Here is a 15,760-nt window from a genome sequence, read left to right as displayed (position 1 = left end):
CCCCTGTATTTACTTGCAGGGCTTGATTTATTTGCATAAGCAGCTTAGAGATCTTTATAGGAAAGGCTCTGAACAAGCACTAAGTTTTATTACGCAATGCACACACACAAAAAAATAAAGACTGTATGCTTCTTATGACTCAGTTCCATTTGCATAGGAATAAATAAGCACACGAGCAATACATTCAATTCATAGCCCTAAGAATTTCTCCATTCATCTGACTCTTTTTATGAGTTTTATCTTTCTAATTTTTTTCTTCAACTTTCTTATTTCCCTTTTCTCCCATTGAAAAAGAGGAAAGAGAAATATTTGCAATATGAAGAACCAAAACTGAGAAACAATACCAATACAATAATCACTTTTTCTAGGGTACTGCCTGCTGCATGCAATACTGCTGATAAGAGGCTGTCTTCAGAGCTTTAAATGTCCTCTGTGTAAGTCAATTCTCTCTGGCTTGAAATAGGCGTTCATTTTTAAAGTAAATTTCTTGTGATGTCTCATTCGGTTTTAATTCTCCAGAGGTAGAACGCTTCACCACCTGGGAACCCCTCCATTCTAGAAATAAAAGCACAGATGACATTCAAAGTTTTGCACCTCTCTTGCACAGGTGGGCCTTCAAGAGAGTACGCTGGCTCTGCGCAGAGCACCACTCACATAAATATACTGAATATAGAGCTTTTTTCTTTTTTAAAGGGGACCAAAAAAAGAGAATAAAGGAAGCATAGTAGACTTGGTTCTCACTGCGTGCAGGAATGGGGTGGAACAGCCAAAATAATGAACACCTATGAGCAGTATAGTCTAAGGGTTTGAAGACCTCTGGCATTAACCGTTAAGGTATCTCTTAACTCACACCCTGCTGCTCACGGCTGTTCCGTGTCCTGCTTTTTCCCCTCCCTTCCCCATACAAACCTCACAAAAGGGGTAGAGCGCTTCAACACAGACTTTCTGCCAGTGACATGCACAGACACCCTCTATGTCATTTGATGTTCCTAGAGCATGAGGTTTGTTCTAACACAGAATCCATTAGATTGTTTCATCCCTCCAGAAAAGCAAAACTTTTACAACTGTACTGGGAGAGAAAAATCTCTGCTGTGGGGAAATGGAGATTAGCACTGAGGGCTGTGGAGATCCTAAATCCCTAAGAGTGAGAATTAAAGACAAATATATCAAAGTTTAAGAAAAGACTCACTAAATACCAAAATCAAAGGCAAGCACTGGGATCTAGGGAGAAGGAGGGTATTAGAAATGGTTTCTTTTAAAAGGTCTAAGCCTACAGCCCTCATGTGAGAGTGGATATTCTCCATAAAGAGAGATCTACAAATGCTTTATCTCAGGGGAAGTCCTCAAGGTTACTGAAGCCCCAAACGTTTGCGAGAAGACGCTATGACACGTGTTAAACACTAGATGCCACTAAGAGATCAGCATGGAAAAGAACAGTGCTAGCCCAGACTTCGCAGGGAGTAGTCCAACCTCTGGAAGGAGAGAACGCTCTTCACTGCAGCATGGAAACAGCCCTGGCCCATTTCATGGCAAGGTGACAGCACAAGTTGTGATATTTGGGACCAATGGGCAGGTTCCTTGGCAGTAGTACAAGAAAAGCAAATGAAAACAGCTCCACATAAATCCATAAAGATGGCGCAATTTGCACAGCTGAAGAGTCAGCATACGGTATTTCAGTTTCTGTAAAGTTATTTCCTACAAAAGTCCTTGCCTGCCTCAAATATTTCTGCAGCTAACATCAACGGCAAACAAGAGGAGACTTAATTTTCTTATCATGAAAAACTACCTCCTCCAGCACAGAGCCATAAGATGAGATGAAACTGTCATTCAGTTATGCTCTCAGTGTTTGCTGTGTGAGAACAAAAAGTGCATTTGCAGAGTCACGCTCTATAAGGATTTTCTATAGATGTGCACATGAACTACAACTCAAAACATCTTCACTTTCTAAAGCCATAAGTGGCAGTCCAAAATTTTAAAAGTGATTAAGTGGTCACTGAGTTTTTAAAATCCACACCAAAGATAAACTTCATAGTGACGTAACAAATACCCTCTGCAGGCTTCCCCCTGTATACTATGCCAACCTCACTTAATTTTGAAGATGTCTCATATTTTTTTTATTTTTTTTTTTCCCAGTAAAACTTCCTATTCTGTGGGAGCCCAAAAGAACCTGAAGTCACCAAGTAAGGATACTGCCAACTGGCTGAGTGGTAACGGTAACTCCCTACAGTAGATCACTCCACAGGTCCTACAGGAATGGGGAACCACTGCCTTGCACAGAATAATATTTCGCTCTATGGAAGACAGTGGCTCTGCCACTGCCTTGTACAGAAGTTGTCATCAGGTGACAAGCTGTCACTTGTTCCTGTGGGGAAACAGCTATTGCTGTGCTCATGGACCCATGCCCTAAACACGGAGCACACACCACGCACCCATCACCAGCCTGTTTATAACCCCCCTCTCTAGCCATCGTGTTTTCACTTCTCTGCGCAGCCAGGGGATCTCAGACACAGTCTATCCCTGCAATAGCATAATGTAGCTCACTCACAAGGAGAACACGTTGACAAGGCACTCTATTTCTGCAGCTCAGGAGTGAGCCTGGACTGACGTCAGATCACTGTTGCCAGGCATTTAGAAATACATGCACTGCCTGTAGCAAAGCAGAATCAACCAACCAAGCAAAAGAAAAAAAAAATTACTTGCTGGTAACTGGTTATTCTGTAATAGGTAAGAAAAAGTTTCCCTCTGTCTTCCTACTCGTCTGGATTTTAATTAGTGAGTTTAGAACAGACATTGAAGAGGAACAGATTGTTAGCACCCTGCCCAAGTAATTCAGCCCAAATAATACTTATTGCTAAGATAGCAGTCTAAAAACATTAACTAATTTGTTCATCAAAGCTGCACGGCAAGAAAGGCAGGAAGACTTGATTATACTATTGCTCTACTGACATCAAAAACTAATCAGAGTAAGACAAAGTGCTTGATCCAACACTAGCTTTCAGGGTGGAGGATTAAGCGCTGGGGGATTCCAGAATCAGGCGAGCATTCTTTTATAAGCCTATGCAGTAACAGAAATAAGAGAGATGACAGTCTTTAGCCTGGAACATCACTTCAGTCTTGAAATATAAATTAGAGACACACCCCACTTAAACAGACAAAACCCCACAAAACTGCACAAAAAGGATGAGCCTTTTGTCCTAAGAGAAAATATGTGCATTTCTTATGTGTGCTCTTGTTCAATCTGTAATTACTAGTCCAAAGTCTGCATTAGAAAGCAAATGAGAACGCTGGATCTCAGCTGCTGTAAATCAGCCCCACTCTGCTGCCTTCAGTGACATGCTGACACCGCTCAGGCCTTTGAATGTTTCTCACACCTTGCGACATAAATCCATCAACTAAGGAACCAGCTCTGACTCTTTTCAATTTGGTGATTCAGCTCTCTCTGGTTTCAGTGAGTACCAGATGGGATGACTGATTCATAGGTAGCAGTTCAATGTATTGTTTTATGGGAGGAAAGGCAGATGCAGATTTGATGTGCAATTTGATGAAGCCATCCCCGGCCCTATGAACATGGAAGCGTTTGTTTCAGCACTGCAGGGAACCGGCTCGTCTCCTGGGGAGGTGCACGATTGTCTTGCCTGGGCTACGGGGCTCTGCAGTCTTTCTTCTAGGATAGAAAAGGAAAAGGTATAGAACCTTATCTATCGCTTGGCTATTTCCAGTTTTCACCCACTTAGGAATTGTCAGTTAAGATTCATATGCAAATAGTAATTAGAAAATACACTGTAGGGAACAATTCTCCATTGGGCTAGAGTCCCCAGTCCAAGAGGGATCTCCTGTAAAAGACTCAAGGATATCTACTCATACAGGTTTAATTTCTTATGCAAGCATTCCAGTCTTAACAGGACTGCTGTAATAGTACAGTATAATTAGCCAGTGTAAAATCTTCCAAATTTTGTTCAAAAGAAAACAAGGACTAAAAAAGACTCAACTCTTGATAATACAACTCCCAGAGATGCTGCAATTCAGTAAAGCTTTACCGATGGGATGAGGACAGCAAGAGTTTCTATCACCCAAGCTCTAAAACCTAGGCATTATTCCTTTCTCATAGCACAGCAGAAGGAAGGCAGGACAAACCTGGATCACCTTGAGTAGTATAGAAAAAAACATATAAAAATACCAGCACAGTGAGTGCTGGCAGATACAGTCCACTTGAGAATCAAGCAGAGTATATACCTAAAAATGTTCCAGTTCTCTATTTACGTCAGTTCTGGCAAGCTTGCTTCTCTAAGATTACATAAGATTAATGTATTCATATGAGGTATTGTCTCACCCACCATTGCTTTAAGGCTGCCACAGTTTCGTACTAGTATCCTGTCTCCTTTTCCTGTCACCTGCAGAACTAGCATTTCAGAGGCCAACAGAATAAGGTCCTTTCCAGCAAAATCCAGCCCAGCAACCTCACGCTGGCTTTCAGGCCACCCCTTCAAAATTCTTTTCAGACGTCTGCTGAATCCCTGGCTCGGGAGGAAAAGGACATAATCACGAACAAAGCATCTGGTACTTTTTTTGGTCTAAACTGTGCCGTAGGATCTATGTTTGGTATATTAATAACTGAATCATGATTTCTGTCCTTTCAGTCAACAAATTTAAGCTGAGAATGTGGCTAAATCAGTTATAAATAGCTAAGCTGCAATAAGTTTTAAAGCTTTGGAAGAATCCATGCTGTAAATCCCAACTTCAAGCCTTTGTATTTCTATATTTCAGAGATTATTTTAGCTCTGATCCCACCTGCTGCAGATCACTGCATTCCCTGAAAAAGATCAGTTAAGTTGGCTGTGTCAATCAGGCAGGGCTGCTTTCTTCCTGTGGGCTGACACTTGGTGGCACCAGAGTTCATCCAAGTGAAAGTAAAGATACAGATGAATCAGCAGCATTTCACTGTTCATATAGTTGATGCACAGTGTCGTATAAAACGGTTTGCTCTGTAACATCGCTCAATGAGCTTTGAAGCCTGGCTCTGCACTTTCTTTGAAAATATACGTGCTATATAATTCTAAGTGAAATGCTATCCACTTACAGTTCTCTGCAATCTTCTCTGAAGTCTCCAGAGGATTTAGAATTGTGAATTCTCACGACATCAGAGGAAATTGAACAACTTATCTCATTTCCAGTACCAAGAGTACAGCGAACACTTCACAGACAAGCAGAAATTATGTCTGCCATGTTATAATTACAGAGGCTGATCTTGCAATCAGTCCTTAATATTAGCGGGAAGCCTGATCGGTTTTATCTGGATTCCACATATTCTGCAGGAGCCCATGCATACAAATGAGCTAGCAGCATGAATCTGTAAGAATGTGCAAGTTGCTATTAAACCAATATCCTAAATTATAGTTTTGTTTTGGTTAAATATTACTTTTGGATTTAGGTTAGCAAAATACTTGCCACTGCTTCAGTTTCTTAGAAGAAAGATCAAGCCTTGGACGCATATTACGATCAAAACCTCAATTAAAAAAGGATGAGATCTGAGCATGAAACAGCAAGTACATTTGGTGACATTGGAAGTCTTCTTATAGCAGCACTTTGTGTCAGAGTAGTAATAAATTACAAAGAAGGCTAAGAAAGTGTCTTCTTTTTACATAAAAATAACTGCAAACACTATCAAGTTTGTAATACACAAATTCACAAGATTTGAATATGGTATTTCTGTTACAGATGGATGTTTTTATATAAAGAACACACGCACTCAGGAGACCATGGGAAGCTCTGGATAACTAAACCAATACGCCATCGATGACTGCCCAGCACAGCAGAGCCAGCACTGCAGTTATGAAGGCAGAGTGTCCAATTTCAAAATCACTTCTGTCTTTTAATCCTCTAAAAACTGCTTCTCAGTACTTATAAAAGCCAGCATCTTTTAGGACTACATGTAAAGTAAGTTTAAGGGATTGTTAAAAATCTCAAGGATACTCAACAGCCTAATAATCTCCTTCTTGTAAGTGCCAAATTGATTCAGCAACATTCAGCAACTGCTGCAGAAAACGTTTGATGACTATATGAAGTTCCTAACAGGGCAACACGCTACAGCGTGCTGAAATCTCTGCCTGGCTCCTTTTTATAGGCAGCACAACCTTTTAACTCCCTAAAGCACAGAATCAGTGAAAAAGTTTTTCTGGACAAAGTCATGGGTGACAAAGCTGGGGATATGTGCTGTACAAAGTTTCCCATCCTTCACGGGCTAATTGTCGGTTTCAGATCAACAGCCATTCTGGCACGATGTCTGAATATGATGACTGTCTCCAATTATCATTAAATAAGGAGGGTTAACAAGACAGACAGCCAGAGCCCAATTTAAACCTCACTGCAGCAGAGACTGCAGCAAGTGGATCGGACACACCCTGTTAAAGATGCAGTACATCGTTTCTGCCCTTCAAGCTTACTTCATCCCCTTTGCTGCAATGCTGTCGACAAACACAAAGCTTAACCCTTTTAAAGCAAACTGCCTCAAAAAAGCAGGCATCACATTGTGCAGTATTTAAGCTAGAAACTTAGGATATAAGCGATCCGTATTCACTACAGATACCCTCTTTCCTCAAAACAAAGTTTCAGTATATATGTGTGTAAAGAATATTTTGGTTTGCTGTTTTTCACGTAGGAAGTGCTTGCCGCAGAGAAGAGGGTTTGCAAATGCCTGCCTGAGAATCTTGATTCTTGCATCTCATTGCAAAGATCCGACACAAGGCAAGCATGACAGTGCAGTTTCCCAAACCCATCTGGGTTATATGGTAAACCGAGGCACAGGCTCCACACAAATTCTCTTACAGGCTTTCATTAAACTTTTGATGAAAAACCGGCTATTTGTAAATCCAGGTCAACTTCAGTAAACAGTTTCAGTCAGAAGAATAAAGGAAAAGTGGAACTTTGCTGAAGCTAAAGCAGAGAAACATTTTCTAAAGGAATGCCCTTGACTTTTAATTTCACAATTGACCTGAATTTCTTTCCAAGATCAAAATTTTGTCTGCGTTAGATTACTAAACAAATCAATCTGTTACACACAAATATTTATCTTTGATTGCTGTTCCTCCTTGCCATTGAATAAAGCTTCTGTGCAAGGGTCTGAGGAAACCCAGACAAAACATTTTGTAGTTCACCTGTTCTAGGTTGTCTGTCACTGGCTTGCAGGAGAGGTGCTGTAGACAATAAATTAGAGCAGTCCCAGAGGTTAGACCTATTTGAATTTGGGAAGAGCCAAACCAGCATTATCCTGACTCTCCTGTGAAGGGCAGCCCAGATTCTGAGCCCGAGAGCACGCAGTGAGAAACCTATGGGGCTTTATTAATGACTATGCAGCACGGACAGGAGGGATGCACTGCAGAATCATACGGCTTGCTGTTCTGTTTCAGAGCCTAGATTCCTGCCTTCCTCCCATCCTTCATCACAAATAACTATGTTAACAGTCTAATTGGCTGAGGCTGCAGGAAAGAAAAGAAAAATCAAGACAATATGTAGTACAGCGTGGAGGAAATCAGTGACACATCCCTTTCAGAGAGTGTCCGGTTATAGAGGAAAGATGAAAAAAAAAAATGCCATGTGAAAATGCAAACAGGAGTGACTTTGAGCCCTTACACATAAGCCAGGCAAACGTACCTAACAGAGAAAACTTATGCTCTTTTGTATTCACATCAATGCCTAAACCTCCCATTAACAGAAATAAAAATCTGTCAGTAGCTTTTCAGTGCTCTTGCTTGTTTGTAGCAGCTCCAAGGGTGATATCTACTGTCTCACTGCTGACAGCTGAAGCACTGAATCCTTCTCACGTCAGTCGGAACAAAAATGAAGTACAATGGTTTTTGTTAAGTAGGTGGGTCTGATTTTCCCTTTACACTCAGGTAATTTAGCAATTCAAGCCAGTGGAATCACTGGTGGGTATAAAGACACCAGTGTGTGTGTGCATATATATGTGTGTATATATCTATATGAGAAAGAGATTCAAAGCAGTCCATGTCATATAAGACTGCTGTACATTTTTTTTTATACCTGTATTTAGAGATACCTTTCCCAGTAAGTGTGCCAATGAAAGCAAATCCCTGGTCTAGTAATAGAAACTACTGGATATAGGACTTGATGTTGTACGGTGGAATAGTAGGAAACAAAATAGCAGAAGGTTCCTTGAGCACTTGCAATCCAGGCTACACATACACCTTTACTGTTGCATGTATAGATCCTTTACCATTTACAGAGAGAAAAATCGAGATCCAAACTGACTCAGAGTTCAAGGACGTTTGCAGGGAGTTATCTGGTACTGAGCAATACAAACTTACTGCGCAGAACCTGTGTTTTGTCCCACGTCTTCAAGCTGGTATAAAGAGGATTTCTGCAGAGCTTTCCTAATTCACTGCAGCTGATGACACATATTATTACCTTTAGTGATTTATGAGTAGAAAGCAAAGATAAGGTTACGTTTCTTTCATCTTGTTTTATTCCTTCCTCAAAGGCTCTCTATTACTGGCGCTTCCCCTCTAGATGGGACTAGACAAAGCTAACTGGACTAGAAAGTGGTTTCTTCCTACTGTTGACACTATAAAAATAGCATCCTTAACATCTGCTGGCTAAAGATACTCTGCTTGAGACCCTTACTTTGTTTCATTTCAGTTGTTGACTGGATATTGGAAAAGCTGGCTTCCATTACTAGATAATTCACCTCTGGGCAGCCAGCATGAGAACGTTGTGGGGTTGACCACTGGAAGTTCTGGTCACTTCACTAGCAAGATGAATGGGAAAGCGGTCTATCTGAACACACATCTAATGTTTGGAGGAAAGAAACTTAGAGATCAATACTTCTGGTTACTTTAGTAAGCTTTGGGAGTGCAAACAAGTGATTAGGGCATCTGAGTTAAAACCAACTTCTGCACACTTTGACCTTGTGATTTCCAGATTTCTGCCCAAATGCCTAGGATGTGTTTTGTAAACTACAGCATCTACTTGGCTCCCAACCCAGTTTTTCACCTCCAATCCTTATCTGAAGTTTAAATGCCAGAATTTATGGTTACGTGTCTGCTAATTCTCCTGGATGTGATTAGCTGCTCTGTCAAAGTAAGATGATGCATAGGTGTTCTTTCAAGACCAGTGAAGCTCAGGTACTAATTCATTTAAGGCGCTGTAAATCATGCTAGCAAGAAGCACAAAGGTACTGGCATTAAAGATGGAGTTCAGATACCCTGATCCTACTCACTGGGTATGTTGTCTGCCTAGTATTTTCTGAATAATGTGTTGTAGATGCCTTTCAGTGCTCAACGCCTGAAGTCTCGGATATGCAGGCTCTCAGGCATTTTAGCCTTTTCCTTACTTATCCTTGTTCTAGAAAGAAAACAAAAAAATCCCAAAGAAACTGCATGACATTGTGCAATTCAATTTAAAATAGGAACTATTCAGGAAGAAGTCAGGTAGTATACTGAGGTGACTGGTACAGAAAGGAGTATATCGTGAAACAGAGAACGTGGTAATGAAAGAGTAAATCTGCACTGCACAAGATAGATCATCCTCTTTTCTGTAAGTCTTCCATAGAGGAATAAAGGACATCTAAAGGCAAAGGATTCTGCTCCAAGATAGCCAAAGGGCAGCTGATATACTTAACTATTGGTCTCAGAACCTGGAATAACATGCAGCAGCCCTTGGCTTCTCATCTTCAGAATAAGCACTCAAAACAGGATTTGTAGCTTGGTACACGAAGACTATCTAAACCAAAACTGAAATGTCTACATTACACACCACTGGTTCTACCTACTGGGAAAAAAAAAGAGGGGGGGAGGGCAGGGGGAAGAGAGAAAGCAGGAAATAGAGAAAGTAAGGGCAGTTATTTTCAAAAGAATAGAGTTGTTTGGTTTATTGACATGCACGATACATAAGATCAATTTGTTTGCTGTTATCTGCCAACGCACGATAGTGTCATGTTCTGCTGTCACTGTTGATCGCTAGACAAGTCACAGACACTGGCACTTCTGTAGACATGCCACAGCTAGGCTGGACAAAAATGACCTTGTGAAAGACACAAGGCCAAATCCCTCTTGAACCTATCCTTACAAAACACCCTTTGGCTAAAATAGAAGTAAAGTAAGCAGGATGTTGCCCATGGTGACTTGGTACTAAAAATTTAAATCCTATAGGATGATTCTTGTTTTTCCATGTAACATTTTATAACCTTACAGTGATCCTGTGGTCAGATATCCCCTTCCTTTAAAAATCACGGGATCTATAAAAAGCGCAGGCTGAAATGTAATGTATACAGGAACACAATGCCTCAAAGCAGCTGTGGTTGAGGAGTCTATCAGCAGCCTGGTAGGAAAGAGACAAGCCTCACTTCCTCAAAAGCTTTTCCTTTCATGTTTGTTAACCCACCCGTTATTAAAATAAAGATTCATCACAGCTACAGAATCTACTCAAGAGTTCTCTCCACACAACGGTTTCTGCCACTGTTTTGCATTTCAAAAGAACACATTTGTTATAAATGTGAAAGAGTAAAATCTAGGAAGCGTTAGCTGTGGAAAAGAAAGAAAGGACAGACATCTAGGCGTGTGGAAATAAGCATCACTGAGTACTGAAACACAGTATTTAATAAGTAGATATTTAGAACATAAGGTTAGTTTAATGTCTGTGGACCTCAGCCAGTGCTGTTACTGACTTAAAAGCACTCACATGACAGCTCAAAATTTTCTAAGCATTTATAACCCTTCCATAGGAGGATGGAGGTACACGGAGATGTCCCCCATTCCACAGCAGGACTCCTGCTGACTTACTAAGTTAGGGGCATAAATATTCTTCTGAACTGAGCAGAATTGTTGATAAAGCTCCCAGTAACTCTTAAGAGATTCAGGCAGGTTTGCATGAGGACTTAATTAAAAGTCCACAGAAATCAATAAAAAGGAGTCCCACTTTCTTTAGCCACTTTAGGATATAGTAATAGCACACACTGCCCATAAAGATGGAGTTAAACACTTACGGGTGAGATCACAGCAAGCGCTGGAGTCTGCTTTCTTACACGGACTATTATGTGGGATTGTAAGGAGGAAGAGTAGCATCAGCTAATGGATAACTGAAAATAACAGCAAGGTTCAGATTGGTCTTCCTTACTGCACTGTGCCATTTTGGACAAACCTTCTTCCATTATTTACCCACCTTATCAATTTAAAACATTATCTCTGTGGGAATCTGTGCTTGTACAATTCCTACTACAAAACTTTCACAAATCTGTTTATTTCATTCTCAGCTTTTTAGTATCATCTTAACATTGGAAGGACCCTTAAGAATATTATTAGAATGTCAAAGTGCCACATATAAAAATGTCAATAAGTGACAAGAGAGAGCCATATTGACAAAAATAAAACGTACGCTTTTGCACATCAAATTAAAGGAAAGAAATTACGATTGTGGCATGTTAAAAGATCCACTGAAATGCTCATCTCCATTACAACTGCACTGAGTCAACACTGCTTCCACCTAGTCCCTTCAGGATGGGAATCAGGCAAAATAATGAGAGTTAATTGCTTTGCCAGTATATATTAGGGCACTGCGTCCAATGATATTGATCAATGGCGATGGGCTAAAGTAGGGTTTTGTGATATGAAATTCTTTTTGCCTTGTGCAAAGGACCAAATAGTAAGAAAAGCTGAAACAAGTTTTTGGTTGTGCCAACCTCATCACATAACATGGTGTTTAAAGAAATGCATTCTAGCATTTGAGCGAACAGGCCATTTTTGAAACCAGAGGGCTGAAAGGGAGACAGACACTGTTTTATTTTTAAATCACATTTGCATGCAAAATCACAGCTTGCAGTCACATCTGCTGAACCTGCAATAGCAGTTGCCCTTGTAATATGATCTGCAGACTTCTAAAAACCAGCTCATTGATTAGCTGCAGGATGTGATTTTATTTATTTATTTATTTGTGCCTGGAGCAGCACGCTTAATCAATGAACACTGGCAAAAAAATTTGATAGGGGAAAAGCAGCAATAATCTAATATCAAAGATGACTTCTGTGCTACTAACACTACTAATCAGATTGGTCTTCATGACTACCTACAATGAAATTTAACCTTAAATATTACTCCAAGTTATTAGAAAGACTGCAAGTAATTATGTTCTAGACAGCTTCCTTCTTGACATTATATATTATTTATACTATGGAGGTACATTGAAGTCTAGTCCTAAACTGGGAAACCGTAACGTGAGACACTGAATACCTCTTAAAATAAAAGCAAGGTAAGGTGATCTGAAAAGAAGTAGTCTAAACTGGACACCCCAATAAAAAGATTTTGAAGGAAATGGTATAATCAAACAGATAGAACAGGGGTCTGCTAGTAAAAAAAATTTGGATTTTATTCCCAGCTTTTAGAAGGTAAGGACTAATTAGAGCAGCCTCTGAACCCTCTGATTATGTTTTACACTCTGGGCAGGATGGTAGACTAGTAATTAGGCCACTACGTGGGAGAAGCAAACTGGAAGTCATGACATCTGATGGGTATTTCTCAAGGTGTAATTGTACAGCAGTCATTTTCGAGCAGAGGACAGAATGCTGTAACCCTAGCTTACCTTTCTGTGAAGTACTGACAAGAGCATGTGCAAGTGTTGTTACTGGCGGCTTTGTATCTCCTAAAAAGAATGGCAACAAAACTGTGCACTAATGACATTACCTGATGTCTGATTTTGAGCTTACTCCGCTGTCTTTCCAATCAATGGCAAAATTCCTGCTGGATGCAAAGGTGGCAGATTGGCCTCATTAAATTTTGAGTAAATTCACAGCAGCAAGCTCAGCGTGATCCTCTCTCCTCAGCTATTGTTCATGCCGTAATCAGGCATATCCATCACACAGCTTTGCATCTGCCTGTGTCCTCTTTCCCACACCCAAACCTCATCCTTTGGTCTGCGTGAACAATGGGATGTGATGATCCTATAAGTCTCTTTCATATGAGGTAACTACAAATGGGAATATGCCTTTGTTCATAACTTATATTATGGTGCAGACAAGGCTGAGGTTAGCATATGGCATTTGCTAATGGTCCCTCCCATCCCACATTTCTCATAGGCAGATAATTTAATAGAGCTGATGTCTATATCCCTTAACAAATTGAATTAAAAATGTTGCAGCAGCTGCACATGTAATAGAATCTACATGCTCTTCAGCAACCTACTTTATTATGGGCTATTGTTTTAGGCAGTAATAGAAGGTGCACAAGCAAAGACATGCAGAATTTGGGGTGATGGCCGAGATGACAGCTGCCTTTCGCTATAATACCATATATGAAAACAGTTAAATGCACTTACCTTCTCTCTGTGACAAATGCAGCTACGCACTCATTCGTCTTCTCTCATTTTTTATTAGAACCATTAGTTATATATCATAAGAACAGGGTATTTCTGGGGTAACAAAGTAACCAAAGTCAGGTTCCTGCTTTCCCATGGACATCTCAGAAAATCACTTACAGCCATTACTACGAAGACCTTTGGGAGTACAAAATTGCTAGAAGGTGCATTGTGGGACTCACAGGAATGCATAAAAGTGTGTTATGTGACTAGCTCTCTTTGAAAGTCCGTAAATATGTGTGCCATTCCCAACTCCTAAACAGGATGATGTGCCATTACAGACACATGTGGACAGAGGATACGTGCGCTATTTGTGAAGTTCAGACACTACAGAATACCAGCTGGGAGCCAGCTGGTTCAGGCTCTGATGGAAAGTATTCATTAACAGTTTTACATTATTTTCTCAAGTCAGGCGCATGCTTACATATCTCTCTAAACCAGGACGTGCATGACAGCTTTTCCAAGCTATACTGCTAATGTAACACCAGATTCACAGAGATATAGGGGAGAGAAAAATATACTGGTTATACCCAGGTAATAACAGATTCTCTATGACAGGATCCAGCAAATTTCCTCTTGCTACAATTTCAACTAATACATGGCATCCATGTAGGTGGTCAGCCTATCCTTACAACTTGTAACCAACTCTACTACGTGCTGACGCGTCTGTTTCATAAACCATTTTACTGTAGTCTATAAGTGAAGCTGCATACTCATGCATTTTCTTCCCTTCATCAAAGCCTCCAGGACAAGGAAGAATTGGCATAAGTAATTCACAGTATGTTACCAAGAAAAGCAGCAAAGCTGCAGCACTTACCTATCTTCTTAGATGCAGGATTAGTCCAGCGACGTGACTTCTAAGTGCCACATCCTGAAAACACTGAGGTTGGAATGATCTCATCATGGAAGGCAACATTTGAAGAACTGGAAGACAACCTGTCTGTAAAAAAAACAATCATGCTGAGTCTCTGCCTTTGTATTTATTTATTGCTATGACAATAATAAATGGAAAGATTTAGCCAGGGTCCCAAACGAATGCCCAGCCTTTGTGAGAACTAATTTACAAGTGTCTGCCAGACTCCCCTCATGTCTGGGTCATGAGGTTGAGAAGAAATTCTTATGTCCCTGTAGGGGGGTGCTACTGTCTAGAAAGCTTCCCTATATAATACTACTGCTATTCCTAAATAACTATTCGTGATTGGATTTTCTGAGGAGGACGGGTGAAGATTTGATCTCACTACTCAAACTTGTAAAACTGTTGTTCAGTGAGTGCCTGATCAACAGAAAGAAATCTTCGGTAACACCCACCTTGGGACCAAGTTCATTACCTTGAACTACTTATATTGACACCTTTGGCTCTCAAGCTCACAGATTCAAATATTAGCCCCGAGCAAGGCAGCAGGTAATAACAGACAATGTCATATTCATAACAGATAGACACCCTTAGGTGTTAATAAATGAATGTTCTTTAACATGCTGATATACAGACCCCCCTAATTTTGTACTGTTAATTCATGTTTCCTTCTTTTCTAATGAAGTAATTACATTCAATCACCATGTGCCTCCTGATGCCCATTTATTAACTCCACGATTGATAACCTGTATCGTGCTTTCACACACAAAACATCTGGGATCCAGTGTGAATCCTAGCACGTCTCTGACTCTTCTCAATTGCTCTTCTGTATTATCTCATACAGATGGAGCATTGTAATTAAACCTGTCAGACCCAAACACATGTGGTGAATCATTTTTAAATACAGTTCCTAGAGAGTGGATCTCTGGTGTGTGGGTTGCAGTGGTGCAAGACAGGAAGATAAGTGTTTCACAGTGTAAAGTAACCCAGAAGAAATCCAGACCTGGGGTAAATATTACTTAGGTCCATGTGCTAAACATTTTATGATATTAAGTGAAGCAATATTATCCTGATAAAGCGCCAGGGTGGGAGCAAGTCATACCTCAGGTAAATTTCATATTCTCTTTCCTTCCTGACCATAGTAATGGATTTATGATTTATGGAAAACAGAGCTACCTTTTTATTATTGAAATTAAAGATTCATGTAATGAAAAGTTATCATTTCTACATTCTTGTCCCATTTTCCAGACCTCTGATCCCATAAAGTGTGAAGATCAGGATGTTAAAGAGTAAATATATCCCCCCACATAGTTGATCATATATATACTGTTCCACAACAAAAGCGGTTACACACAGAATCCTCAGACCCCAACAGAATATAAAGCTTTTTCTAAGTTGGGCTGATAGAGGTCAGAATAAACATGGCCTGTTCTACCTCCTGCTCACCCCCTCTTCACGTCTGCCTGTTCTGCCATACAAGCGCACTGGGCATGTTGAGGGATTTTGATGGGGCCCATCTGTAATTCCCCGGCCCAGAAGGCAGTTAAGTCT

General features: G+C 40.4%; 1 protein-coding gene across 1 annotated transcript in view; it reads right to left on the bottom strand.

Annotated features, from left to right (window-relative positions):
- Positions 1-14,252, bottom strand: part of DOCK5 (dedicator of cytokinesis 5) — a 113,279-nt gene extending 99,027 nt beyond the window's left edge. The window contains exon 1 of the mRNA XM_054180746.1: positions 14,174-14,252. The gene's annotated coding sequence lies outside the window, so the exon portion shown is untranslated. The remainder of the gene's footprint in view (positions 1-14,173) is intronic.
- Positions 14,253-15,760: the final 1,508 nt, after the last annotated feature.

The sequence above is a fragment of the Rissa tridactyla genome, chromosome 20 (genome assembly GCF_028500815.1).
Source record: "Rissa tridactyla isolate bRisTri1 chromosome 20, bRisTri1.patW.cur.20221130, whole genome shotgun sequence".
Taxonomy (NCBI): Eukaryota; Metazoa; Chordata; class Aves; order Charadriiformes; family Laridae; genus Rissa; species Rissa tridactyla.
This window is presented reverse-complemented; position numbering and strand designations above follow the sequence as displayed.